This window comes from Neodiprion lecontei, chromosome 4 (assembly GCF_021901455.1).
Source record: "Neodiprion lecontei isolate iyNeoLeco1 chromosome 4, iyNeoLeco1.1, whole genome shotgun sequence".
Taxonomy (NCBI): Eukaryota; Metazoa; Arthropoda; class Insecta; order Hymenoptera; family Diprionidae; genus Neodiprion; species Neodiprion lecontei.
Window position 1 is genome coordinate 21,892,519 of NC_060263.1, and position 12,435 is coordinate 21,904,953.

Below are 12,435 nucleotides of genomic sequence, written 5' to 3' on the forward strand. Positions count from 1 at the left end.
ACGGCATCCCCAAAATCTTTCCACACATTTATATGAAGACGAGAGCGATTTCATAATACCGGAAGTCATTGATTCACTCTGACAGTTGAAATAATTAAAGTAGCTGAAGTGATTCAATTATGAATAATCAAAAAATTAGGCTTCCCTAATTCAGATGGTTCAATAAAACTGCAAAAACGCGTCGGTACCATCCGTTGATCAACTAAATGGATCAAGTGACAAAAGTTCAGCGTAAAAATAATCGAGCGCAAATGGGACGTCTCTGTGAAATTAATTGCCATGAAAATTCCTATACACGTGGAATGTGCAAGCTTCCGGAATTCGGGATAAGAAATTCCCTCGGGCTTCATCTACGAGCCTTCTCCTGTCCTTTCTTCGAGTGTCTGTTATTCGGTGGGTGTCATATTCTTTTACTATTAGGCGACGGGGTTCCAGCTCCTGCGGCACCCGCAGCTCTGTCACTTTGCACATCCCTTCGACCATCAATCCTTTTCTCGCACCCTATGTCCTGCAGCCCAGCCACCATCCGCTATCTCTCGCCACCACTTTGACATTAAACGGATCTTTTACCACGACGCATCTCTGGCCGCGGTGATCGAGTTAGATGTCGTCGAGGCTGCCAAAAGGTTGTTTGACTCAGCGAGCAAAATTGGAAATAGTAGGTATTCCAGGGTAATCCTCCACTCATCTTTGAACCGACGAAATTGGTTTCCAGTATATTCCTGATCTTTAATGTACGGTGCTATTGCCTTGGAAAATATTACCCTGTTGATCGAGTCCCGCTTTATTACAACAGGATAAGAGCTCGTAAACGTCGCTTAGACATTGAAATAAATTGGCTTTCCATGAACTTCCGCGGAAGAATGGAAAGTATTTACTGCCTGTTCGAGTTTAGAAACGTTAGATGCTCACGGGAATGTAAAGTTGAAACATACCCTTTCTATTCTACGTACGCCAGGTCCTTTGGACTCGACTGAATCGAAAAATTCCTTTGGATCATGCTTATTGTCGGCCCCTTAAAATTATGAAGGACTGAAGAATCGTGTATTTGGGAACAAGTGTTTGACATATGTTGACTAGTATTGGATCAGTATAGAATCATTTTGACCAAGAACAGTGGGTAAGTGTCCTTCGTGAAGCCTTGAAAAAGGTTGCATCATCGTATTCGATTCGTTCTGCCCCTTTTTGACGCTTGAATAATCACAACACGTTTCTTTTCTTCCATTTTGCGAATGTTCTACAGGACAGACACAAACGGAGATTGGATCCATAATCAGTCGACGAAGGAGCTGTAAATATTGGACGATTATGAAATTACTGCGGGTGCCAGACCATCGAGAAAGTTGAGAATATGATTACGGGTGCAGGTGAGTGTTAGACGGTGAAAGAAGCTGCCCTTATTTCTTGATTCAAATAGAAAAACGTTTTTCGTGCTCCCCGTATATCATAAACACAATAGAAGACCCTTCGGCAGCGCATCTGTTTCCCGATTTCACAACTTGGCACTTTTTTCCCGGCCCCAAGAATAAAACTCTGTACTAAGAATGAGTCAAATCGAAAACGGCAGGCGAATATATTTAATATCAAGAATTCCGAGCACGCCGACCGACCTTTTTACCATCGTAGAGAAAAGGTGAAAGTATTTTTCTGTAAACTGTGAATGACTGAATGAAGATTTATAAAAATCTGTCAAAGCACTCCTGGAACTGAGTGGTAAGATAACACTAATTGGTGACTTATAAACGATTCTCTTCTAGAAATGCTATACATGTAATAGATATACTGTTTTACCTTGAAAATCGAATTAGATATTGCAGTAACACTTAAGAAAGTTCGACCGGAAGTAATACGACAAGGTAAGTGTACTACCATTTGAAATTCTTATCATCTTGGCCAGCGTGAGCAATTTTTCACTTTGGCCCAACACATGAAAGCTCTCGAGTATGCTGTAATTTGATTCACCCCAGGACGAAGCATCCACTTTACAAAACCAGCTAAAAAACGACCGCGCATTGTCTGCCGCTAAAGCTTCTCCACCCCCGCATACGAAACACCTTACGTCAAGCACCAAGTTCCGCAAAATTAAAAGCTCTACGTCCGGAAGGAACAACTGTGTTAAAAACTGGGTAAGCCGCGTGCCGGAAAATCGTGACAGACCTTCCGGTGGTATAATTACGGAAATTACTGCAAGCGCAAAGGTTTCATTTGCATCTTCGTGTAAAAAAAACGCACCACCCGTTCAAGGGTTAAACCCACGGGCGTATTTGAAAAGATAATACGTGGCCGAATGTGATCGACCGAGACATTACGCTCATACACGCGAATGTGATCCCGAATCGAGGATCAAATAGGTACATGTATAATTTAATGGACTGGTAGTAGGTGATCTCTGACGAGATGATATGGTCTCATTGCTTATTCCCTGTATCCCCAAAGTGTGTTTACCTCGTTAAACTGGCTGCAAGTTCAAGCCACGAGCTACACAGGGCAATATTGAGATTAAACACGGCCTACGAGGAGTATTTATCGTGAATGATCGGATCAATCCACAAATCCAGCAACGATTCAGGTTTCAGGCTCTTTGCATAAACTCTCAGGCGTGTGCGCACGCTTGGAACACGGTTCAATCTAGGCTGCACGAGACAGAAATTGCCAAGAAAGACATCAGCGATGTACCTGAAAGAGTTTGGAGAGTGATGATCACCGCTTTTGTACTGCGCCGATGGTGGATCTACAGGAAAACACTGTAAGTAGATTACTGTTGATCGGAAAGATTTAGTAACGATGACCTTACACATCGCGCGAATCTTCGTATCATCATCATCGATATGAAATGTTTCTGTATCTACCTTTTCGCAGGACAGCAAAATACTACTCAATTGTTACGTCAATTTACGAGGGTTATAACTCAGACAATGGCTACTTGAAAGGATCTACCTGAGAAGAGGGTCTATAACCTCAATATCTCCCAAGTGATTTCGGCAATAGCAATTGTCTAGTATCTACTCGAGTAATGGCACGGTTCGAAATATCGGTTTCTCATCAAACCTTCTTTAATGCCAGAAGTAGAAGTGACGGTTTCTTACGGCAAACTGGTGTTATTTCAATAACGCTGTAATCTATACAGTGCGATTCGGTGCGAATCCCCAGAAGAGGAGGAGCTTAATTGATCAATAGACTCCACCCGCTACTAATCGAATCAATGATTCGGTAGACCATGTTGAAAAAACGGCAACATTGATATCGCCATTAATGAGGGACTCCTACAAGTATTCCTAGGTGGTCCAAAGCTACCATCTCGGCTGTAAGTAACGCAGTTGGCTGCTTTGATAAGAGGGTAGTAAAGATACACATGAATAATACTGGACAATTTCGAATCCTTTGCCAAACATTACTTTATTCAAATGCCGGCTGGTTTCACAAAATACTTTTGAATAAACTTTTGTATCGAACGAGACGTCTCTCAGTTTGAGCATTTTTCTCGAAAATCATAAACACCAAAATCTAAATGCTAATTATAGTTACTGCGAATATTTTGTTTGTCATTGTACTACAGTCAGTGCTCTCAGTAGGGTCACTTCTAATCCATCCTCAAAGGTCACTCCCACTCTTGACTTATCACAAGGCTCGTTGAACTCCAAATTCCAAGAACGCCCTTTATCGCATGTGCACTTGAAAAAAAAAATATAAATAAAATAAATAACAAACTTTAGGACTTTGAAGATCAGGCAGTTGCCCGTCAGCCGATCTTAAGAGTAATAGCGCAAAGTACTCGAACTTTGCCCCACGAACGTGTAAGCTCCGAGTTTCAGCTACAAGCGCGAGTCAAGTTTGTACAATTGTATAGGGGTATTAATACACCGGACTTTGCCACAAATAATTCTGAATCGCAAGTTTGTTTATTTTTTTTTACATGTGTATAGTACATTGTACCGGAAGGATTCCTGGGAGGTTAATGATACAAACGTAGTTCGCCGGCAGAAATGCAACTGAATTTACGTCTGGGGTACTTAATGTCTGTAAGATGTCACTTCGGTTGTCTATTTAATTTGTAGGTGAAGTGTCGTTCATATCGTTAACGCTTTAAGAATCTTTTTGGCGTGTGTAAATATTCTTCCGCATAATAACTATCTTCTTCAGATCAGCGGTTGTATTAAAAAAATCTTACTTACATCGGCGATTACCCAGACTAATCTCAAGTAAAATGACAGTCTCTTCGTGAATACGATGTATTGTAATTTCGAGTCCCGGTACTTTTGTTACTGCGTGAAAACTGCACCATCAGCGACCAGTACTAACTAATTGTTTCATTAATAGATATTTACATATCATTGTTGTATATAAAAGCCTGTTTGATCTCGTTGTTGCAAATTCTTGAATGAAAAGCTATATTTTCTGAACATAAAAGCCTGTTTTCTCTCGTTATTACTAAATCTTGAATAAAGTGACGTACATTGTTAACATAAAGGTCTGTTTTCTCTCGTTATTTCAGTACTGCAACCTACCGGTGGTCTCTGGACATTCAGTAAAGGGTCAGGAGACCCCCAGACCCGTTCGCGCACTACATCAGGTATTCCCGAATCCCAAGATCCACCTGGTGTAGCCGAAGCATTAAAAGATTATAACGGTGCGTTCAAATATCAAGCAACATTTTTGTAAAGAGGTGAGTCGGTGGTACGGTAATAATATGTAGGTGAGGAGGGAAGGGGGGCACCGAGCTTTTGTTGCTTTGGAACCTGTATTATTCAACATGTACTGTAACCTGTGAACTTCCATATTTTTCGCGTTAGCATGTTGCGTTTTTTTATTACATGTATTGTTGAATTACATGACAGAGTGAAACGAATGCGTTTGTAATTTTAGTATCGTAGATTCATACGGCCGCAACATGTTACGTGATTGGTGGCAGTAACGGAGTGAAAAATTACCAAAAAAAATGTTACTGTACCGTACTGAAATATTTTAACGCCCTATCAAGTTGCTAATAGCATTACTCGAAATAGCTCTGGCTGAAAAAGTTTTACCTTCACGCAAATGGAGCAATGGACATATTTTTTTATGGAGTACAAACTTGAATTTTCTCACAATCTGATATTCAACTTGCAGTGATCTTTTGAAATTTGCTCTTGCCATTTCCAAGATTGTGCCTGCGTAATCAATATCCAGAGCAGTCCAAAATATTGTCTTTTTTCTATAACTGACGCTTTCAAAAAGACCAAAACCAACTCCCCGACTCAGTGATTATTCATAAGTTCATTACAATACTTTTTCATATGGAGAAGTGGAAATCATATCGGTCAGAATTATCATGGCTATTGTTTTCAGGGGCTGATCTGCGTGCCAATATGTTAATTTGGAAACTCAGGAAACTGCTGGGAAGCTGTCGCATTTTTATGTCAATCTGTCTCTTTTGATATACATCAGGTCGAGATGTAAAACTATCGATCTTATTTAACTGAACGATAATTTCCATTCACGCTGCAGATATGACTCTTTAATCTTTCCTCGTTTCTTTTCTCGGTCCTGCGGAAAAGTTGATCGATCTCACCCGATCGAGAATCGAAAACGGCAGCCTGGTCGCTGGTACAGGGGAGAATAAATATTTCCAACTTCCTCTGCGAGATAGTTTTTCCTTCAAATAAATTGCTGAACCGAGTCGCAGCGATTTTTTATCTTGATATAGGTCGAGGGGCGAATAAAAGTAGGCTTTGCACAATCTCAGCTACTTTTCCCTGGCGAGTAAAACTTCGCGGCGATTCCTTGCTGCTCGCAATCAGAGAAAATTCTCATCCCTTACTTGTGGTCACAGTTCAGCTGAACAGTCCGCGAACATGGTTTGACAGATTTGTCTTGTCAGATAATCACCTCGAACGTCCGTCGTGTTTCTGTCAATTCTTATAACACCTCGCCTCGGTGGCAATCGTTTCTGTTTCGAAATAATGATGAAAATATATCTGCGCGTCTGTGGCAAGTACTCTCGTTCGTGATTGAGAGAAAAGATATATGCAAGGCACGTGTCGTACAAATAAGACGGACGATAAACGCCGTTCACACGAATTTGCTCCACCAGCTCACGCCAGCTCGAGTGAACTTGAGGTCGAAGGCTTCTCCGGGTGCTTATGTACTTTCACGAGTAGATTTCTGAGTGCCTAGGCATGAATTTTATAGAAGCTTCGAGGTTCGTTGAAGGCTGAAAACGACTGGATTCGGAACTCGAGAGTCAATTGGCATCGGCATATCGTGAGTTACGAAACAGTTAATCAAATAAGAGAATGTGGAAATTTATCACCCAGGATCCCTGGGGTGACTTTACAATCGTAAATACGCGTCAACCCCGGTAGGTTTGCATTTACACGTCAAACGCAGGGCAGCTCTTGAAAGCATCACATTTGAAATAAAGCGTAAATTACGCCTATTTCCTCCGGCCTATCGCCTCTTTCAATCGTTGGCTAATTAATTATTAGGGGTGCATCAAGTCCCGGAATCGAGGAACCATGTTTCGTCACAATTACGATATCAAAACCTCTTAACATCTCAAATATCGACGTCAACGACATTTGTACTCCCGTCGCATGTTGTATGCTCTCAATCATCTGCTGAATTGACAAGCCCTGAACAAACGGTAAAATCCTCGCTTCGATCTTAAATTCTCTGACGACACTGTCAAAGTAATTCGCATGCGATCGGGATTTTTCTTTAAATTATTTCAACCCTATCCTGGGTCCATAATTCCAATATCGGAGCAAAGTTATGAAAATCTTCCAGAAATAGCAGTAGAAATATAAAATACGCGTATTATGTAAACTTGAAGTTGACTTGAATCTCAACATACCTTCAACAGAGACGTAAAATTCGCCTTACCGACGTATGTTGCCATAGGTTTGCCTTTGATATCTCAAGTTGCCGTCGCTTTGTTTAGCACTCCACCTTCTCACAGCTTTGTAGTGCCGATGAGCTCTCCGATCAATAGCAATGCTCCCAAACAATTTAATTCCGTTTAGATAAAACTTCCTGAATCCGTCAAGACCAAATTCAAAATCAAGTTCAAGAGATCTGTTGATTAACTTTTTATGAAATTCATGTACGCAGGTAGGTAATTGATCAGGTGAACAATTCATTATTAATCGTTTGAGTAAAATAACGCATCGGTGATAATGTTCGTGCGTCACGAACTTGTTACCTAAATTTTAAGAATATCTTGACTGATTTTTTATCGACATTTACCAAAATCATCTTTAAGCTGTTCAGCCAATTGGTACGAATGAAAATTTTCTCATCCTGCCAACTATATGAGAATTCATAATTCAATCGCAAAACATCAAGATAAGATGTTTAAGTTCATACTGGTATTCTAAAATTAAATGTCACTTTCTTACATAATTCGATAGATACTTGAAATGTTTGAAACGAAATAAAAATGCAAAATGTGTCAAAGACTGTATTGTTTGCTGTTTTGAACGTACAAAACCAACTATATTCACAGTCGAATAACTTGATACATCGATACACGTAACGAAGCTGGATTCAGGAATATTGCTACTTCCTTTTTTAAAAACGAGAGTAACCGAGGTTCACATGTTACATTCCTAGCTCATGTCTCTCGGAACTTATACCTATACGACTTAAATTTTAATAAGAAATAGTTTTCGCATAAAGCGAGTATCGATGCCCTCCACGTCACTTGAGAATGGAAGTACACTTTGGGGATATTGGCAGAAGCTGTGTGACCCTCAAGCATGTTCTCGGGTCGCGATATTACATATCAATATTTTCTCGCAGATAACAGACACCGCAAGCGTCTGTAGTATTGCAAATGAGATGGTATTTTCTATCGTAATTTATAATTGGCAAACTGCATCGGTCTATTTCGTTACCCAGCGCATCTTACACGTGATCGAAGTTAGCAAGACTGCTTCGATAACGCGAAGAAGATAGTGCTTCGAATTCTATGCTACCTCAAATTTCAGATTTAGCTTTTGACGCTTCGCTTCTGACTGCAAGGTGTGGGAGTTGATCGCGTCAGGTGTTCAGGAATAAAAAACCAAATGGATTTATAGTCTTCTGTAACGTAAATATGAACGAAGTTTGGGTGACCAAGTATTTCGAATTTTAATGAAAAACCTATGAAATTATCGTAACGAATAGAAAATGCTCGGAATTCTGCAAATTCGAATAGTTCATAAATGCGATAAACGTTAGTTTCGAGGCTGAAAACAATAATTTGAGCCAATGAAAGTCTCCTGTGCACTATACTCGTATACGCAGCTGTGACAATTTGCATCGAAGTTTCGAATTGAAACGCGAATTTCGAGGTGATATCAAATAATTATGCACGAAATATTTCCATGCCGCAACGCATGAATTCATCCCCGATGGATTTTATCAACGAGCTTATTTTTTCATTGCAAAATTATTCTAAAATATATAACGATAGAAATACGATTGTTCCAGAAAATAATCTAGCAAAACTAGAGTTGCACCACTTTGGACAGACTTCACGTACGGGCGGATATTCCGGTGTATGTTAACCTGCCCTGCAGCTAAACTTCGTCAATAGCAACGGTGGGAACCCGGCACCTGGAAAGTTTCAAAATTGGTGAATATAAAGTCAGCACTACTAACACCAGCGGTAGTTCGCAACTTTCGACTGCGCATAAAAATAGACCGACCAATTTGATTGAAAAAATGGCGCAGTGAAATAAACTTGATTCTAGTTCACGCGGCGACCGTAGATGTTGAAATCGGGATATAAAAGAGTGTCATTCAACAGCTATCGTGGAGTGACAAAGTTCTCGATAATGGTTCACACAAGAGTTTCGAAACAATTCTTACCCATAGTTAACAGGATATAAGCGCCATGAACTTAACGCTGTTTCTGCGCTGCACTTTCTAAGAATCCTCTTGATAGCACGTTGTGAGAACGTTTCGGTAGAAATTGAAAATGCAGGTTACGCCCATTAATAATTTATGAACAATTTCCTCACGCTCGATACAAATTCTCCAATTTGTTACATTTGGCTTTTCGGTACGTGTAAAAAATTGAAGCATTTTTGCTCCGTACTATCGAACTCTACAACTATTTTAAAGATACTAGAGTCGGATTTATTCAATGAGAAATGAAAAAGAAGTGGTATTTGAGAGCTGTTTTCCTCTTACAATTGTTATAAGTACCCAGACTCTGCAACGACACAATACCAATTTCAATGATGAGAGGAAAAAAAGTTGTGCACAAGTGATCAGTGACTTTGACTCGCTTCCAAGTCGATAGTTCAACTACAGTCAAAAACTACGAAGAATAGTTTGGATTTGGCTCGTCTTATTTAAAAACTCATTCGAAATCCGTTTTTCTTTTTTCACTACAATTGTTTGAACTGTTTTTACACGAACCGTCGGAAACTCCGAATCTATTCCATCAGACATAACTGCGAACATCTCCATATTTGTTTGCAACAGAAATATTGGTAAAAATTTCTACGCGACTAAAAATCATTCGCGCAGACAAAATGTAATTACATCTTCCACCGCTATTCCCTGAAGTACAAATTACCGAAGTGAAACAGACGAAGGTGAAATGAATTTTGGCACTTTCCGTCAATTGCGGCATCGTTACTTTTGCATATCAGAGCCGCGTAAATGCGAATTCTCATTGCTGTAATGATTGTAATTGTCAGCGACCAAACAATCCTCAATTAAGCATCAAGATCACCGGTTGTTATTCGCTCTCAACGATCAAGCTATCTCTGAGAAACGTATATTCCGAAAATCGTTCGCCAAATACATTTTTGCGACCTGCGTCCGATCATCCCGACACGACAAGTACAATATGCAGAACATTTGTCAACAGCGAAGTAAAATCCCGCAAGTTGACAAAGCCTCCGAATCCCGTACACATCCTTTACGCTTCTCCGGGTCCGAAGTTGAATCCTGATCAAAATACGAACGGTGGGATGAAAATGAACGCAGGCGGTGACAACGAAATAACGAAACGCATCGACTCGTCGTCGGACGCAGGTTTCTATCCATCGTACGATCAATTAACGGCTAAATCGCGTTGTTCCGACTAACCTTGACTTTCCGACATCTTCTCGCAGCGATGAATCTTGACTGTCTTCGTAACGCCTCCAGAGGAAGCGACTGCTGCTGTCGTCAGGATGCGGAGGTTTGCCCTCCACCCTGGCTCTGTTTCACCGAATCAAGTTCGAGTCGTTGGTGTTTCAGGGGTGCACCAGTGTCGTAAGCTTCACGGTCAACTTGTGCAAATATTAACACCCCGTCTTAATTGACGAGATGAATTTCACCGAGCAGCGGGCCGTTTACCTTTCGAAACTTCTCCGGCGGCCGTTGTCACTCGGTTATCGTCGAAGTTCGACCCTGCTGGCGAGAAACGACCCTCACCTGTCTGAGCTTCACTCGCGGTTTTTCATCTACCGATTGTTCATTCGTCGTCTGTCGGCGGGTGCTCGGTCGACACGTTAACTTTCATCCGGGATACTTTGCGTTCGTGTAACGCGTGCTCGTGCGTCGGGTTCAACGGGGTATCGCTCGCGGCGCGGCCTGGGCGGTGACTGAGTGGACGACGTCGCGACGCTCTCCGTCGACTCCCTACCGCTCATCTTCCAGAGCCAACCTCTCCGTTCCACTCTCATCCCTTTCGCGCTCTCTCGCCGTCTCTCCCACCCTCTCCCGCCCTCTCTCTCTCTCTCTCTCTCTCTCACTCTGCGACGCTCTTGTCTTTCTTCTGCTTTCCATTCCACCCTATAATCCAGTTGTGACTTCGTACGTTTTCCGCTCACATGTGCGAGCTTTAACATCCTTGAATCGTATCAACCGATGGCGAAACGCATGATCCATGCATTTAGACACTCGTTTTCATTTAAAGAAGATAATTCTTTCAAATTTGAAACAACTGAGTTTCTTAGCAAAATTCTTTGTGATACGAGAATAAGGAGGATAAGCTGATTTTTTCAAATTTTATTCGTACGTTGATCGATTGTTGACAGTATGTCGGAATTTTTACCGAACTACGATGCACCTAATCTTTTGATATTGAATCGTAGTAGAATTTGACGTGATCATGGGGACACGGCAAGCGCGGACATGAAAGGAGATGTTAATATTACATGTGAAAGGAAGGCAGAGGTTTTTAGGACTTTGTGTGAGTAAATTTAAATAATGCGGTCGAATACGGCGCAATAAATGTTGTTTTTTTTTTTTTTTTTTTTTTTTTTTTTAATTCAAATGAATGTGGTTCCACTTGATAACAAAAATTGTCGCTGTGACGACTCTTTTGTTGAATCAAATAACATTTTTATGAAACGTGAAAATGTTTCCTTCGCCATATTTGGCAATTTCAACAGACCCTTGCTGTGTGTGCATATAATTCAGTTCTACTATATTGGAACTGGATCGTCAATACCAGTTATATTGCAATAAAATAATACAATAACCGATCTTCGTTCACGATTGTATTGGTTTTGTGAGCATGTGTTCTATACCAGCCTTCAAGGATCACTACCAGAGTCGTGCTACAAGTGACTGGTTCCTAAGTAAGGTATGATTTTGAATTATTTTTGATTCAGTTTGTTAGTATTTTTTGTATTGCGTCGACATACTGTAATAGCCAGTAGTCAAGTAGAAATTCTACCGTATCAACAATTACGATTTCTTTTATTTTCAAGGTATTAAAAAATAAATTACCGACGACACGTTAATAATAATACGTTCCACTTTATGTGATATGCGAGGCATTATTTGTAAAGCCAAATGAAATTGCAAAGTCGAATAACTATTTACATTCACTTCGTTTCTTTCACCTTTTAATCAGCTTATCGAATGGAGCTTTTCTAATTGTTTCTTACTTTTTATTACGAATGGTATAATTGTAACTTTTCGAAAATTTTTAATTCATGATTTTCAAATGAATATACAATTCGAAAATAAAAAGCGGTGTTCGAAAAGCTCGGAGGATATTTTATTTCGTCTCGAGTCATAATCAGAAAAAAATACGGAAAAAATTATAATTTGTACAAATCATCAACTTTTATGAATTTTACGCACTTACATTATTTCTTCTCGTGATGGTCCCGTTTTACTCACTTGCAAAAATGTCCCCTAAAGTTTCGCCTTTTTTGGAAATTTTGAGCCAATGTCATTATTGGACGATTACTCCCAATGTTTTATTATTTTATTTTGCACATTGTGTGCATTTATCTCGTAATCGAATGAATTTTTATATGATCTCCCGTTTCGAAGATCCTGTCCCCGAAACCTATGTTACATTGGATAACTGTTTAATATTACTAACAATATTCAATCAAATAAAATGTATCAGGATCTTTTTTTTTTAATAAATGGAAAAAGAAATTAGCTAGCTGCGTAGTTGGTATATGACGGATTTCTGCCCGCAATTTCCTTTAGTCGACCGCTACCTGCACG

General features: G+C 40.1%; 1 protein-coding gene across 7 annotated transcripts in view; it reads right to left on the reverse strand.

The window, feature by feature from the left end:
• LOC107225531 (transient receptor potential-gamma protein) overlaps nucleotides 1-10,573 on the reverse strand; it is a 109,971-nt gene extending 99,398 nt beyond the window's left edge. For all 7 annotated transcript variants that reach the window (XM_046738776.1, XM_046738777.1, XM_046738775.1 and 4 more), the window contains exon 1: nucleotides 10,066-10,573. The gene's annotated coding sequence lies outside the window, so the exon portion shown is untranslated. The remainder of the gene's footprint in view (nucleotides 1-10,065) is intronic.
• Nucleotides 10,574-12,435: the final 1,862 nt, after the last annotated feature.